At 49.9% G+C, this 17,685-nt stretch overlaps 1 protein-coding gene across 2 annotated transcripts in view; it reads right to left on the minus strand.

Annotated features, from left to right (window-relative positions):
- Mical3 (microtubule associated monooxygenase, calponin and LIM domain containing 3) overlaps positions 1–17,685 on the minus strand; it is a 179,644-nt gene that overhangs the window by 144,954 nt on the left and 17,005 nt on the right. The window contains exon 2 of one of the 2 annotated variants that reach the window (XM_028761150.1): positions 3,897–3,950. The exons of the other annotated variant lie outside the window; for it this stretch is intronic. The gene's annotated coding sequence lies outside the window, so the exon portion shown is untranslated. The remainder of the gene's footprint in view (positions 1–3,896; positions 3,951–17,685) is intronic. 2 annotated transcript variants of the gene reach the window in all.

Here is a 17,685-nt window from a genome sequence, read left to right on the forward strand (position 1 = left end):
AATATTACATGCTGTTCACAACTGAAACCTAAAGAGACTGATACAAAACCACATGATGTGAGGGACCACCTCCTGAGGGGCTCTGGATGATGGGAGCTCACAGGGGATCCTCACAACTCCAGATGTAGAATACTGCTGCACGGCCCTGCAGAAAATCTGAAGCTGAAATGCTCCAAAGTGCAAAGTTCCAGGTATCGTATCACATGGATGCAAAGAGCCCAACAGGAGAAGCTGGCATGTAACACGTCAGGTCCCAGGGCATCTAGACGAGGGATACTCAGTCTGCAGCGGGAGGGCAGGTGTTGCCAGGCGCTGACCTTCTGCAGTCACCACCTGGTGAAAAGCTCTGCCACCCGGAAGCTCCTCCAGCCTGAGGTTCCTGAACTCAGCCGCTGAGACTCCACCCAGCCCAGGTTACTTCAGGGCCTCAGACCATGTGGTCCATACATTGTTCCTTAAAAGGCAATGCTCTTAGAGAGCAGGTTGAACTCACTCCTAGGAGCGACAATGACCAGTAATAACCGGAAGCTGTTCTACGAGAAAGAAAAGAGAGCTGAGCCCCCAGCTTGGCTGCCTCCTTTCCAGTGAGGCTCAGCCTCCCTGGCCTCACCTGCTAAAGCTGGAGCACATTTTCTTCTTTAACGAAACAGTGGGGGTGACTCTGGCCCAGCTTTGGTGGAGTGGGTCCTGGCACGAGCACACAGCAGCTAGGAGGTAGGACTAACCCCAAGGGTGGGCACATGAGGGGCAAATGCCTGCGGTAGCTGTCTGCTAGTGGAGGAGGGGCAGCAGGAATTAGTGATGTCAAGGCAGGGCTGTGCCTCCATGATAGAGCAATTGCCTAGAGTGTGCTAGGCCCTGAGTTTGTCCGCCACCACCTTGTCATCACCACAGGAAGATAGGTTAAAGAAGTAAATACTATGTGTGAATGGGATCTTCCCGAAATAGAAAACTAAAGATAAATTAAAGGGCGAGAAAAACTAAAGAGAAATGGAAAAGGAGAGAATATTCACAGGCCTCAGGGGCAAGGTCCAGCATCAGCCAAGGAAGCTGCATTCTCCCGTTTCCCTCCATTCTCCTCAGGAGAGGCAGAAGAATACACAGGAGTGGTGAGCAGAGACGCTAACAGTTCAAATGTGTGTTCTTGCCTGGGGCTGTGGTAAGGGACTGTGTCATCCCAGCAGGACTGGTCTCTTCAGACCCTTCCTGCCTGCTGCTATTCCTCCCAGAAGTCCTCCATCTCCAACACTGCTCCTCACTAGGTTATGAGTGCCTCTGCATATGTATGAGTATATACACATGTGTATATGCCAGAGCTTAGGACGTGATCAACAGAGTCGATGAAAGACGCTAACGGGGGTGGGCAGGTGGTCCAGCAGTTACGACGGTCACTACACAAGAGTTCAAATCTCTAGCATCCACAGTAAAAGCTAGGCATAGTCAAACATATACCAGAAACCCCCACCAAGGGGAGGGAGGAATAGAGACAGAAAGACTGCTGGAACTTACTGGCTACCAGCCTAGCTCCAAGTTCAATGAAACATCCTATCTCAACAGAATAAGTCAGAGCGACAGAGCAGAATACCTTATGTCTCCATCTGGCCTCCACACACCCAGCATCGTGTGCATATGCTGTACAACCAACACACAAGGACTCAACAAATATTTACTGCCCACCCCCCAAGTGCCAGGTGCTAGGAGCAGAACAGTGGATACCCTGTCCCTCTGAAGCTTCAGATCTCGGGGGCTGGGAGCACCCCAGGGACCTAGCAGGAAGTGCACATGCTGTAGAGGAGGCCAAGGTGAGGACCGATAGGGGTGTTGGAACACAGAAGAGTGAAGGGGCAAGCTATGAGGCTAGCAGGAGGAAGGACAGTGTGCCCACCACAGAGAATGGGGTTAGCAGAATGGCAACCAGGCTGGAAGAGATTGGGGCTCTTTGAATGTGTTAGTTTTGGTCCAGTACAGAGGGCCTTCCTGCAGAGGGCCATGGAGACAGAATGGAGATGGCAGAAGGTGGCTGGCTCTAAGGGCAGGTGGGTCAGAGCTCTGGCCAAACCCAGGGGTTTGCCTCCATGAAGAAGCCCACAATGAGAAAAGCATGGACGAAGTGGATAGAAGCTGTGTGGGGAGGGATATGAGGGATGACCAGAGGACAGTCTCTGTCTGAGCATATACCTGAGAAAGGGAGAAACAAACCAAGAGCACACAAGCATCTCATCCTGCTGGGGCTGGCTGCAGGTGAGAATGGGGTGGCCAGCCCTGGCACTCCCAGGGTGCAGAGGAGTGGGTCAGTCCCAGGTCAGCAGGGCAGTTGTCCGCTCCCTCCACGTGGGACAGCCTGCCACCCACTGTGTTCCCCGTCTCCTCGAAGGGCTGTTTGTTATCCCCAAATCTATCCCTCATTTGCCCTAGCCAAAATAGCTAGCTGGGTGTGAGGGCACATGCCTTTAACTCCAGCACATCAGAGGTAGATGGATCTTTGAGCCTGGTCTACATAGTGAGTTCTAGGCCACTCAGTGCTACACTGAGAAACCCTGTCTCAACTCTCACTCCACAGCCCCATCCCCCACCCCAAATTACCAGACAGCTGAACACAGTTCTAAAGGTGAAAGCCTTATTTTCAGCACACAGCCCACACCTGCCACTCTTCCCTACATGGGCACCTGGGTGCTCCCGAGAGGTCAAGCAAGCCTCCACAGATGGTGGCCCCAACTCATGGGGCAGAGGACAGGGAGCAGAAAGCAAGCCAGGTCTGTGCCCCAGCCACGCTCAACTTCACCAGTTACTTCTGAATCAGTGACTCTGGCCACAGTACCCTGCTGCGCCCACACCCGGCCAGTCCTCACCTACCCTCCCACAGAGCAAAGGGAGCCAGCATCACTGATCCACTGAGATCCACTGCTCAGACCCACACAACCCTGTTCATGAACATTCTAACTGAGACTGACTAAAAGACCTATGGGGAAAGGAATTCAATATGAGGCAAACCAGAAGCAGTTTGTCACTGACAATCTCCTCAGCCACTGACTAGAAGGTTGGTGGTTCTGACAACTGTGTGTCTGCAACTGCTCAATGCTCACTGTAAAACAGCCAAATGCAGCACAAGGTGGCACACTGGCAGCATCCCCTTCTCCTGAGCACTGTGGAAAGCTTGTGAGTCAGGACCCCAAGGACAGGACAGAACAGGTGACACACAGGCAAGGGGCAGAAGAGTGCTTCCACTGGGCCAGTTGGAACCAGGGAGGACAGTGGCCTTCATAGCAGCATGGCCAGAGGCCAGCCGAGAGCATTGTTACCCAGGAACATGAAACTGGCCAGATGATACCCAGAGGCGTGAGCAGTTGCTGGGATGAAGGTTGGGTCAGATCAGAACCACAGCAGGGGAAAAGCAAAGCTAAAAAGGGAATACCATCAGCCAAGCGTGTGTGGTGCTCGTCTTTAATTCCAGCACTTGGGAGGCAGAGGCAAGCGGATCTCTGAGTTTGGGGTCAGCCTCATCTATGCAGTGAGTTCCAGCACAGCCAAGGCTGTATAGACTCTGTCTCAAGGGGGACGGGGTGTGGGGAGTTGGGAATCTAACAAATTCTAAGCACCAACTACAGCAGATTCTGAAAGAACTACCAGTGGACCAGGCGGCACAGGGCACACCACACAATTGGACTCACTGTCTGCAGCCTGCACAGGGAGAGAAAAGCAGGTACGTGGTCTTCTAGCTAATGACGTTTCTTTATCCACAACATTCCCAAGAGCTCAAGGTTTAGAGAGGCCTCTGCTGGCGACACCTCACTTGAGAAGGCAGCTAGGTGTTACACAGGCAGGTCGGCAACCCTTACCTCCCGAGCCGTAAGGTGGGGTAATCGTTATGTGCTGGGCCCATTTCACCCATTCCTTACCCTGCCATGGTATTAGCCTTCTTTTGCTGTGACAGAGGACTTGAGAAAATCAACCTAAAGAAAGGAAACAATTCTTTAGCTCATGGTTTCCAAGGTCTGAGTTTACAACCACTCAGCCCCAACACTCTGGGCCTGTGGTGCCTCAAGACATCAAAGCCTGTGATGAATAGATGAATTCTGTTTAGCACATGGTAGATAGCAAGCAAAAGGGCCAGCACATCCCCAGTGGCCTAATTCCCTACTACTGTTACTGAGCCTCCCCCCCAAGTTCCACCACCTCCAGTGGGTGATGAAGCCTTTTAACATTTGGTGTTTAACATTGGGGTTAACACTCAGAAATCCAAAATACAACGCATGGCCAGACACTGCCCTTCCTCTGTGGGACCTCAAAGAGCTGAGGACAAGTAGATCTCAGAACACCCCAAGGTGCTCAGGTAGGACCTGTCACTCGCCTGAGCCCATCTACCTCTCCAGTGCAGTGCTGGCCAGCATCATCCCAGGGTTGAGACACTCCAAAGCACTGAGGGACAGGAAAGCCATCTCTGCGCTAGTCACCTAAACCCAGACCCAAGGAAAACACCTTCCAAGGTAGGTGTTCCTGGCTCCAGATGAGAGCCTCTCAATCAACCAGGCAACCAGCTCACACTCAGGTAGGCACAAGGTTCCTAGGGACATATTTTAAGGACATGCTCTCCACTGTAACATATTTATAATATACAATTAAAATCCTGAGACTCTTACATACTTCTGGCCAATGGAGGTGAGGGAGCCAGCCCTCCACCAGGCCAAATGCCACCTAATTTGAATAAGAAAAGTGACATTACCCCCAGGGCTGGAGTCTCACGAGGACGAGGTTAGCAACGGTGCCAACCCCAGCCTCTCCTCCTTGGCTTGAGCAAGAAATCCTGGAGTGGCCAAGCCAGGAAAGGCAGCTTGCTGCACTGGGCTGTCACTCCGTGCCCCTCAGGACCACCCTCCCATCATGTCCTACTGGTGTTTTTTGTCTCCATCCTGCTCAGGGTAGGCATATACCCCCTAAGCCCAGGACTGCAGTCATTTATGACATAGCCACCAACTGAGGACATCACACTACACAGGACAGCACAGCTGGCACCAGGTCACCAGATGACAACCTGTCCTGGTAACTAAGGCGTGAATCTGGGTTCCCCACATGTTTGGTTTTTCTTCACCATCTCCACACAAAGCTCACGTCCACACGCGTTACCACCATGGCAGTATGGGAAAGGGCGCCAAATGGATTAGCTCAAGGAAACTTCCACCCTCTGAGATAATACCTCCTGAACCTGAGCCAGCTGTCACCCAACTGGACCAGCTACAGCACACACAACGGTCCCAGACAACATGCTATGTAAGTGGGGACATGCTTCCCGGAGTAGCCGTTCCTTCACTGAACTGTGGTCACCGAATGACAGCTGGTTTCTAGTCTGAGACAGTCCTCAGAAAGTAACTATCACTTCATCCACAAAGGACAAGGTTCAATGACTTGAGTTTCATTTTTAAAAAAAAAAAGTGTTCTACACAAATTCCAGACTCAGACATGACTGTTCTTCCAAGAACAAGGAGCCAGTGGCCTTTGGAAAGAGCGGCCCAGGCTCTGGCTTTGGCTGCCGAGCCTGAGCATGTCTACACCGCTAGAACTGAAGGTGGCCGGCCTGAGTCTGGAGAGGACAGAAGGTCATCAAGCCTAGAGGGGACCCGCCAGAGCTCGAGGCAGAGGAGGGGACAGCTCAGTGTGAGGCAGTCCTTGGGCAAGTCCAGTGGCTTGGCCTGTCCCCACATCCTGTAGCAAGACACTCACTCACAGAGACCTCCTCTCATGTATGCCTGAGGGAAGACAGGACTGCCTGATGTTGGGTTTTCAGATAGGATCTCCTCACATAGCCTAAGTGGGTCTTGAACTCTGAGCCTTAGCCAGGTCTGCTATGCCTGGTTTAGGTGTGACATTATGGATTTTGATCATACCTGGATTTTTATTTTTATTGGTTATTTTATTTATTTATATTTCAAATGTTATCCCCTTTCCCAGTTTCCCCTCCGCACCTCTCCTATCCCATCCTCCCCCTGCTTCTATGAGGGTGCTCCCCCATCCATCTACCCACCCACCCCCACCTCATCGCCCTAGTATTCCCTTACACTGGGGCATCGAGCCTTCACAGGACCTGGATTTTTTTTTTTTTTTTAAAGACAAGGTCCAACTGTGTAGCCATGGTTGGCCTAGAGCTCACTATATAGACCAGGCTGGCCAAGAATCCACAGATTTGCCTGCCTCTGCCTCAGGGAATATTGGAATTAAAGGCCTGCATTGCTGTGCCCAGGAATAACTGGGATTTTTTTTAAAGATTCTGAAATCAGCAATATGTGCTTACAATTTCAACACTAGGAGAAGTGCCCCTGAAGGTCACATCCACCATGACTGCAGGCAGCTTCCTACCATACATCTGGGGTGCTCTATGCCTTTGTCTCCTGCCCCTAAGTATGAGGACACCAGCAGTAACAATGACAGCAGCTGTCAAGCCAGAGATAGTAGCACGTGCTTATAATCCCAGCTTTTGTCTCAGCCCTCGGGAGCTGGAGATGGAAGGGCCAGGAGTTCAAGGACATTGTCAGCTGTGAACTGAGTCTGAGAGCAGCATGTGTTACAGGAGACCCTCTCTAAACAAAAAAAGTAACCACCATTTAGTAATCATACATTACACATGATAAGCAGGAAGAGGTGTGTGTGTCCCAGTCTATCAGGGCTTTACAAAATGTTCACTGGGAGGTACCATGGCCAACATGGAGCTATATAAAAGAAAAAGGAGACACAGAAAGATCCAGTAATTTGCCTAAAGTCACACAGCATGGATGGACCAGCTGGAATCTGACCCCAGGAAGTCTACAACCAATACACTAAACAGTCTTCTGTAATTCTGTCTGCTACTATCTTAATCCAGAAACCACATAATGAGCAGTTACAGTTGTTGGCAAATTACAGATGAGAAGAAAGTGCCCAAGATGATTTTGTCCAGCGAGGCAGCTCCAGGGCCAGGAGTCCAGCAAGCCGTCTGACCCCTGCAGTCTGCACTTTCTCAATTGGTGGCACACTCGGAGGTCCAATCGGCCAGTGTGGGACTTCTGTACAGAGCAGATGACACTGCCTTCCCAGGGAGGACATGGAGAAGGGTGAACCAGATGCTGCAAGCCTGCTCTCTGCACCAGCCTGTCTTCCGTGCAGGAGGCTCATCCTAACACTGACACCTCAGTGACCTGCTGCCTTCCCGAGTCTGTCCGGCATGATGCTCTAAGTCCGATTCGCTACGTCTCTCACCTTCCCTAAGACGTCCTGATCCCAAATTTGACTAGCTCAAGGAAGGATGGGGGTTAGGAGATATTTGTAAAAACTACAGAAGAAAGAACAATGAGTTGAGACAGGAAAAAAACAAACAAACCAACCTCTCAGTGGAATGAGGCAGTAAGGCCTGAAGCAGGACCCAGTTCTGAGACTACTAGGCACTGCTACACACAGAACTCAGGGGGACTAGGAAAGGGTCACACTACAGGGTCTGCAGCCCACCATACATGGAAGACAGGCATAACCACAACAGATCCAGCCTTTTTTGGCAGAAGAGCTTCTTTTTGCCATCAGCAACTTCTTATCTTTCTGGGACAGACTATTCCTTACAGCCTGCTGACTGGAAGAATGCCCGAGAATCAAAAGCTATGCATTCAACGTTTCCCCGTGGGCCCCTTGTCTGTCGCTCACACACAGCACGTCCACTCACTGAGGACAGCAAGACACACATGTTTAGGACATCGTTCACTGAAGCAGGAATGCGTGATGGCCTGGCTCATGGACTGCCCCCAGGCCTAGCCTTTGCACACAACACAAGCATACTAACCACCCATAGCATGAGGAGCCCTGGACAGACACCTCTTAACAACAGTTTCAAATACACAGGGCGTTAGCAAGATGACTCAGTGGGTAAAGGTGCTTGTTGCCAAGCCTGACTGAGTTTTATTCCTAGGACCTGTGTGTGAACCGAAAGAAAGCAGTTCTCAGGGGGCAGTGGTAGCACAGGCCTTTAATTCCAGCACTAGGGAGGCAGAGGCAAGTGGATCTCTGTGAGTCTGATGCCAGCAGCCTGATCGTCAAACCAAGTCCAGGAATAGCTAGGGCTTGTTCTAAACCCTGTATCCAAACCAAAGAGAATATAGTTCTCTGGGGCTGGGTAGGGAAAACCAGGAAACACTGTAGACTTGTGGAGGCTCCAGACTGTTGCAGCTCCCTACCCAGGTCAGACAAACCCACACGTTCTTGCAGTGCAACAGACGGAGGCAGTGTCATCTGTGGTAGAGAATCTTCATAGTAGACTCCAGGCCCGGGTGCCATCCCCAGCACGCAAGAACAGTGAGTTTAATGACAGCGAATAAGACGATCTGACACTGCACTAGACACACATCCAACCACAGAGCCCCTCAAAGGACCTTTAGCCTATGGGAGCTGGGGAACAGGAAGACACCCCAGGGCGACTCCACAGCTGATGAGTGGCTTGCTGAACAATGAATGGAGGAAGGAGGGTTAGTATAGAAACCCAGCTCTGGCATCCACACCTGGTTCCTGGTCAATAATGAAGGGCAGGGACCTACTATGAAAAAACTCACCAGCCCCCACCCCAGGCTAGGAAAAGTGGATGAGAACGGCTCTGAGAATGTAGGGGTCAACAGGAGGCAGCAGATGAGGAGGTCCCAGACAGACACTTTTCCAGGAGATGCTGTCTGCAGCCCGGTGGCCCTGCACATGCAAGACCAGGGTCTGAGGGCTGTGTTTGGAGGTCCTGGGCCAGCAGGGGTGAGAAGGCCACTTCCTTGTGGCATTTACTGCAACATGGCAGCAGCAGGAAATCCAGGAGCAAACCCAGGAAAGTGTGATTAGTGAATCAGGTGCTGGCCACACAGACCTTTTCTTTCTTCCCACCTTCACAGACATTACTTCACCAAGCCCTCGGGTTCTTTCCTGACAGGTTCTCACAGGTAGGTCCTAAGTAGTTGAAGGGAAGGCTGAGCCCAGGGGCAGCCTTCAGGAGACAAGAACGGCACACGGCTGCCCAAGCTGCCAGAAAGCGGAGAACATAGAGGAGGAGCTGGGAAGACTGTTCTTTGCTTTGCCAGGAGCCCGGGCTGTCTCTCACCAACGACTCTACAAGTTTAGGAAAAACTGAGTGTCCCAAAAGCAAGTCCCAAAACAAGTGTCTAGGATTCCACAGGCCAGACTCATAATCTGCCTCGCCCTCTGTGAGCATCAAGAACCAAGCAAGTGGCCTCAAGTCATTCTCGGACAAACCAAAAACGGACAAAAGAAGGATGAGGTGGGGGGTGGGGAGCCTAAATCAATGAAATTTCAGCTTTATCTCTAGGGGCGCCTCGGATGCTCCCTCAGAGTCGATGTTTGCAGGCCAAGCAGAGCGGCATAAGCAGACTGCTGGCTGTTTTATGTCACTCTGTGTTGTACAGAAAGTCCCCGAGTTCAGCATCCACTGAGTCCTACAAGGGTGTGAGGTACTGTGTGGGATCTGAGCACACAAAGTGAACGAAACTCGTACCCTTCCCCATAAGCAGAGTTCTACTGTGTACCCTGACAAGGTCTGTGAGGAAAAGAGCAAGAGCTGAGGGAAGGGCCTGAACAGTCCTCCAAGGCTCTGGTATAACAGCAAGGCCTCAGTAAGGGAAGTGCTACTTTGTCTGACCGACAGGGCTGGGCCAAGAAGGAAGAAACTGGAGCTGGAGGCAGAAGGAAGCAGGCATGCACAGTTACCCAGCGAGCCCAGACTCGGCCCTTCCCAGGACAAAGACCAGTGGGTTTAGAGGTCAGTGAAGAGGACGGCAGGGTAGGTGAGGCTACTGGAGGCCAGGCTGGACATCTCAAAGACTGGGATACAAGCATTTGTTTTCTTATGTCCTTCAGAGCTCAAAGGCCAAAGCCTTCCCCGAGACACACTAATGCTCGCTGGCTGAGCAGAGCGGCTGACACCCATCATCCCAGCACTTGGGAGGCCAAAGAAGAGAGACTTGCTCGAACCCAGGATTACAGGCCAGCCTAGGTAATGTCCTAAGACCCCATTTCTAAGGCAGGACGGGAGACAAGGAGGAAGAAAACCCTGAGCACGGGGCACACACCTACGATCCCAGCACTCAGGAGGCTGAGACAGGAGGATGTGGAGCTCACAGCCAGCTAGGCTAGAATAGTCGCTGTCTCAAAGTTGGAGAGTGGGAAGTCATGGCATAGTTGACACAGCATATCAAATATAAACTGACGGGCATCAGTTAACACCAGTGAACAAGCAACCCAACGGCTAAAACTCTTAGCCTTTAACAACTGTATAACTCAGTCTATGGAAATGAAAAGCCAGGCTACCCAAACCAAAAATAATAATAAAAGGGTCCTGGGACAAGAAAACATATCCTGAGGCTACGTCTGGCCCCATTCCCATGATGCAGCTCACTGTTAAGGGTAACTTCTGGTAATGATGTGTCATCAGGCTCCCCAGAGAAGGTGGGACCCCAGTGGAAACTGAGGTCTGGAGAGAACCGGCTAAGCCAGCTGAGTGGTATGTTTCAGGCACATAGCAAGCAAGTACAGAGACAAGGAAAGCAGGTGCTCATGGGAGACACATGGGAGCATAGCTGATCCCACCCTAAAATGCCAGCACCGGTGAGGCCCATCCTTCCCAAAGGACTCACTAGGAAACCAGAAATATCTTCTGGGCAGCCCAGGGCACCGAACTGCAGTCCTGGCTGACACGCTTCAGGAAGAAAGTGGGTACGACTATCTACCACAAGAGGAGGAACAGCAGGAAGCTTTGATTGCTGAGATTAAAAAAAAGAAAGATGCCAAAGAGAAGGGAGAAAGGGGAAGGGGGAAACTTGTTACAGCATTATGCAAGCAAAATTCCAGGCATAAGCCAGGAAATTCAAAGGTCACGGTTCCCACAGCAACAGTAACCTGACCCGGCAGCGTATGTAGCCTTTGGCAGGGCCAGAACCAAAGCAACCTATCATGCCAATGCTCGCTGAGCAGCTCCCGCCAGCCTCACATACCTGCTGCTCGGGCACCCCCACTAAGTCTGCACATGCCCAGCAGACCACACCCTGCTGTGTGAAACTGACCTGGTGCCCATGCCAGGCTGCACCAGGCCCACGATGGACTTGGCCGGCCCCATTTCTTTTTGGCAGACCCCCTCATCCTGCCTCCACCCACACCTGGCCACTGTGGGTTTTTAATCTTAACTCCCTGTGGGGAGTTAACCACAGCATATCCATCTGGCCTGGTACAAGAGGGAGCAGGGAAACGTGTGTGTGCGAGTTAAAGGTTATCGACACTCATCTCTTCCAATGGGTAGCATCCCGAGGAAAAGCTGAGGAGTGCCAGAGGTAGTGCCATGCCTCAGGGGACGGCGTCGAAAAGATGAAAAGAAGAAAAGAAGGCTGCTGGATGGCTCAGCAGAAGAAAGGGAGCTTTTGGCTAAGCCTGAAACTATGAGCCGATCTCCAGACCCCACATGGTAGGAGAGAACAAACTCCTCCAAGATGTCCTTGGATCTCCACAAGTATGCACATACATTTAAAAAAAAAAAAAAGTGAATAGAAGCCATGCTTGGTGGCTCATACCTGTAATTCCTGCCCTCAGGAGGCAGAGGCAGTTCAAGGACAGCCTAGTATAGGCACCCTGTCTCACTGAGTATGGGAGCATACCTGGAATCCTATGACGTGGAAAGTGGAGGCAGGTCGGGAGGACCAGGACTTCAAAGTCATGCTCTACATGGCAAGTTCAAAAGGTCACCTGGACTACATATGACCTTTGTCTCAAAAAGATAAAAAAAAAAAAATCTAACAACAAAGGCACAGTCCACTGAGAGGAAGACTGTAGCCACCGTCTACTGAAAGCCTTGTCTCCAGAGAACTCTTAATTGAGTGAGTCTAGACGCAGGCAGTCACCAGACCCTGCACCTATGCAGAGATAAAAGATGGGCACAGACAGAGAGGTGGGTCATGGGGCCACCCCTCCATTCTCAGCCCCACTCTGAGTTAAATCCGAGAGGTTATCATGAGCCTTTTCCTAGTACAAGTCCCCAGAGGGCCTTCTCCCAAGGGCATAACTGTCACCAGAGAAGACTGAGGATTTGGGCTTCCTCCTTCCTCTGGGATGTGGCTCACGTAAGCAGCGTAACTCCCCAGATCTGGGCAAAGACTGGCTTTCTCATTCCTAAGCTCCAGGTGAGTGAGCACAGTTGAGGCAGGCAGCAGTGCAGGGTGTGTGAGGAGTCGTGCTATTCTGAGCAAGAGTCTCAGCAAGGCTGCTGAGACATGCTTTGCATAGGGCTACAAAAAAAGGTCACACGCATGGAAACCCACGTCGAGGGACCTAACAGGAAGGTGTCCAACAAACCAGAAATGTCTGCGGGGTGCTGTTGTCATCACACTGTGTCACTGCCTGCACAGCCACCGGAGGCCCTTCACTGGAGAGGGCTGTGTCCGTGTTAATGCTTTGTCTGCTTTTTAACAGTAGGACAGCCAGTGTTTCATCTACTCTGTGAGAAGCATCGCTCGTAAGCTCTTCTTTGGGGCTCTAGTTCATTGACTCCCTACAATAATTTTCACAGGGTGGCTGTCAGTAGCTACCTTGTGTTGAGAACACACAGTTAGTGGTGGTAGAAGAGAAAATGAACTCAAATTGTCTGACTCTAGGGCCTTCGATCTTAACCATGTCACATTTATCTTCAATGTATCAAACAATGACCCCAGCAGGCTCCAAAACACAGAGGCCAAGGTCATTCCAAGAGCATTCTTAGAAAGAACTGTCAGATTCAGGCCAACCTTGTGATCGAAGAACCATATGCAAAGTCCCACACTCTGGCATCTCGGATGCAACCGCTGCCCAGTGTCATACACTTGACTGAAGTGGGTCCCTCAGAACAGGAATGAACATGAGACCATGCTTCGCTTCAAAGTTATACTTGGCAAATAGTCAGCTGCAAATTCTGCCGCTCCAGGCTAATGCTAAATGAACAAGCCTGAAAACTTTTTTTTTTAATTTTTTAAAGATTTTTTTTTAAATGTGGATAAGTGTGTGCCTGCGGGTACATATATGTGCCACATCTATGCCTGGTGCCCCCCAAAGGCCAAAAAAGGGTCTCAAATACCCTGGAGCTGGAGTTACAGGGAAAGGTGAGCAGCCATGTGGGAACCAAATCTCAGTCCTCTGAAAAAATCAGAAGTGCTGCCAACCACAGGACCATCTCTCCAGCCCCTAATTTGACTAATTCTTAATTAACTAATTTGTTTTGTGCTAAGAACAGAACCTATGACCTTGTGTATGTCAGTCAAGCAGTCCACTACTGAATCACAGCCCCTATAGACTAGCTTTCTATATAACAAATCCTACAACCTCCTTGCATTCAGACAGACAGACAGACAGACAGACAGACAGACATCACACTCACTCCTTTTCCTTACTCGGTTCTCCTGTTCCTTTATAGATTTGCATTCACATGTTCCACCTCTCTCTTCCCAGCAATGTGATTGATACTGCTTGTTCAGATTACATGCAAAGAGAAAAATCCGACACAAGCACTTACCCCAATTTAGGCATGAGACAAAGAGCTAGGAGAGCCACACACACACACACACAAAAAAAAGAAACAAAACAAAACAACCCACAACTATGAAATAACACATTTAATGTCACCCCAACTGTGTCCCCAAGAGAAGGACCCCGGACACGGAGCAGACTCTTCTGAGCCACCCCAGTTCTTCCCACCTGGCACAGGACACAAGATCTACTAGTGAATGTAGAATGCCACGTGACACAAAGGGGGCAACAAATATGAGTGTCAGCAGAATGTCACTGTGACCGTCCAGATTGTCACGTGTCTTCTTTGGACTGCTAGAGTATGTGGGAGAGATCAGGACAGTCGACCGTTTCACACTTTCATTCTGGTACTTTGTGCACATAACTCAAATACACTTATTATTACTAAGCTGTGTATTTCACGGGAGCGAATCCCATTAGTTGACATGAGAGTATTAATGGAACCTCCAGTAACAACAGTGTTCTGTTCTCTGACTTTGGACACACATACCTCAGACCTCCTGTATCTAGCTCAAACCCAGCTAAACCCAGGCCCCAGACCCCAGTCAGTGAGTTTAGTCAGAATCACTTTACACCTGGTTTTTGGTTTATCAGAGGCATCATGAGTAAATGCCTTGCAAGGCTGTATGACCTTCATTCTGGGTGCATAGGATTTTAAGTTTCCAATGTCTTTTTTTTTTTGGTTTTTCGAGACAGGGTTTCTCTGTGTAGCCCTGGCTGTCCTGGAACTCACTCTGGAGACCAGGCTGGCCTCGAACTCAGAAGTCTGCCTGCCTCTGCCTCCCAAGTGCTGGGATTAAAGGCGTGTACCACCACTGCCCAGCTAAGTTTCCAAAATCTAAAACCAAGTCAACTAGTTCTTGAGATGAAAAACAAAACAGAAACTTGTAGGCTAATTCAGCTCTCCAGACTTCAATTCAGCAAACACTTGAAAGTCCTGAGATCAAGCATATAGAAAGTTCAAAAAGTCTAGGCTTTTTTTTTAAGAACTAAAGGCAAGCCAGACTTTACCAAAACAAACAAAAAACCCTAGGTGCTCTTTGGCCTAACCAGAACCTGGAAAAGACAACCTACACAATAGAAGAAAAGATTTGCAAATCACACGTTTGATAAGGAAATTGAATTCAGAGTATATAAAGAATTCCAACAATTCAACAAGGAAATGATAAGCAACTGTTTCAAATGGTCAACCTGCAGTAAGACGTCACTTCATGTGATGATAACCAAGGCAGCAAGAGCTGTGCACGGAGCGCATCCCCACTGTCCCACTGGGAAGGTGACCTGAGCCCAGCGTCCAGCAGGAAGACAGGAGGAAACGGGGAAGAATAAGGTTATCGAAGATGCGGAGAAACTGGACCTCCTTGGTAGTGCTTTGGAAAATTACTTTGGCAGTTCTTCCAAATGATAAGCACCCACTTACCCTACAATCCAGGTTTTCACTCCTCTATCTGAACAACCAGGAGAAGAGAAATCACACTGGCACACAAAAACACGAGCATCTCTAATAACACCGGAAGGGAACAGAGCCCCGTAACGGAGACAGGTAAAAGACTCACCCGTGAAATGGGGCATGGGTTGCTGTAGGTTCATGGCCAGCCTGGTCTAGATTGTGGATTTTATAGAACACTAACCAGCTATAAAATCAAATAGAGTTCTGATGTTCAAAAGTACGGGGATAAGCCTCCCAAGTACTGGAATTATAGCTGTTTGTACCATGTGCTCCTGCTCACCGTACTGAGCATTATTCTCTATGACTATGGAATATTTGTCTCTATCAATGGAAGTACCATCATTTACTTTTTTGTTTTTTGTTTTTTTTGTTTTTTTCGAGACAGGGTTTCTCTGTGTAGCCCTGGCTGTCTTGGAACTCACTCTGTAGACCAGGCTGGCCTTGAACTCAGAAATCCACCTGCCTCTGCCTCCCAAGTGCTGGGATTAAAGGCGTGCGCCACCACCGCCTGGCCCTAGCTTTGTTTTTGTTTTTTAATTTTAGATTGATGTACTTACATTTGTGTGGCGGGTACCTGCAGAGGCCAGAAGAGGGTGTAACTGGAGTTGTGGACAGTAGTAAGCTGCCATGTTGGAGCTGGGAAATCACTAAAAGAAACTCCTAATGCAACCAGTGATTTTTTTTTTTTTTTAAAGAAGAGAGAAGTAGCCGGGCGGTGGTGGCGCACGCCTTTAATCCCAGCACTTGGGAGGCAGAGGCAGGCAGATTTCTGAGTTCGAGAGTTCAAGGCTAGCCTGGTCTACAGAGTGAGTTCCAGGACAGCCAGGGCTACACAGAGAAACCCTGTCTTGAAAAAACAACAACAAAAAAAGACCAAAAAAAAAAAAACAAAAAAAGAAGAGAGAAGTAGAAAAGTGTGTATGTGTGTATCTCTGTGTGTGTGTGTATGTGTGTGTATGTGTGTCTGTGTGTCTCTGTGTGTGTGTCTCTGTGTGTGTATGTGTCTGTGTGTCTCTGTGTGTGTGTGTCTCTGTGTGTGTGTGTGTGAACACAACTGCAGTTTCATCTTTGTTGGACTCAGCTCTGTACACCAGGCTAGCTGGCCCATGAGCTCCTATAGATGACTCCAATCTTGCACAGGCAGAGTCTACAGAGGCACACTATGGAGTTCCGCTTTACACAGGCTCTGGGGATTTAACCTTGTTCCTCGCCTTTCTGTGGTAAGGGATTTACCCACTGAGCTCTCTCCATAGGCCCATTCACGGACCTTTCATAAGATAGTCTTTGCCTGCCTGCTGGGCAGTGGTGGCGCGCACCTTTAATCCCAGCACTTGGGAGGCAGAGGCAGGAGGATTTCTGAGTTCGAGGCCAGCCTGGTCTACAGTGAGTTCCAGGACAGCCAGGGCTATACAGAGAAACCCTGTCTCAAAAAACAAAAACAAACAAACAAACAAAAGATAGTCTTTGCCTAAGAGTCAGGAGCCCTCCTTCAGCTTACTCCCCTAGCCTAGATCACCCCAAAACTTAGGTCCACTCTCTTAATCAAACACGTGGCTCCTGGAGGATTTGAGAAGTTCCATGCATTTCCTTTCTTGTTGCTGTTCATTCTTTAAAGACAGCATCTCGTGTGGGTTGATTCTCCTCCACTCTCCTAGTGCTAGGATTACAGATGCCTGCCACCACCTCAGGGGGCACCTATCACGACCGGGCTAGTCCCTGACTGGAAGTCTGCTCACCCATAGGCACAACTAGCAGCTGCACTTCTGGCAGGGAAATGAAGATTTGGAAAAGAAGACACAGGTTTGTTTGTGGGACCTCCTTCCTCTATCAGAAGTGACAGTTTGCTCCGACCACCTTTTGTCACACCCACTTTGTTTACTGTGTCACAGGGCTGCCCTCACCCCTTATAACCCATATCTAGGTGACAGATACACTGAAAACCCCCACCAAAGCCTGTACAAGTGGACAGTTCCAGTTTGTTGACGTGTTTGCTTCCCAAAAGAATACTATAGCCCTCCTCCCACCTAGCCTTCAAATGCCCCTGGGAGTGAGCAGCCCACACACCTATAAAGGGGACTGTCACAAGACCCACACAAGTACCTACAGCTCTGGCCACACCCACTTCCCCTCCCCCTTATCATTTAGCTGCAGGTCACACATACAGTTCCTAGGCCTATAGCACCCCTCCCAGCCTCGCCCATGTGCTGCTGTCCCCCTGAGGCCACCTTCAATATTGCTCCCTGGAAGGCACTGGGGTGAGGTAGCAACCAAAAACCTGGGAAAGTAAGAATCTGAAATATCAAGGGTGTGAGTGATAGGGGGAGAGGCAGATGCTATTCAAAGCTGTACTGTCTTCTGGGGAGAAAGCAGTGTACGCACTCCCGGAAGCCCTCCAGCTTCAGCTGGGAAGGTGAAATACCACCTCCCAGTTCTCATCCCAGTCTCAGTCTGCAGAAGACAAAGATCCCTCCCCACCCCAGGACCAGCTGGTGGGGACACTGCATCTGCCTTCCCGGCCCCTGCTCCACCTTCCCCAGACTCTTCATAATCTGTTATTTTCTTAGGCTGTAGGGCTGAGTGTGGCCGGTGGTAGAATGCTTACTAAGCAAGTGCGAAGTCTTGCAGCCCATTCCTAGCATTGTGGGAAAAAAATCATCTGGAGACGATATTAGTCAGGGCTTTCTAAAGGTATA

Source organism: Grammomys surdaster, unplaced genomic scaffold (assembly GCF_004785775.1).
Source record: "Grammomys surdaster isolate TR1022 unplaced genomic scaffold, NIH_TR_1.0 126660, whole genome shotgun sequence".
Lineage (NCBI taxonomy): Eukaryota > Metazoa > Chordata > Mammalia > Rodentia > Muridae > Grammomys > Grammomys surdaster.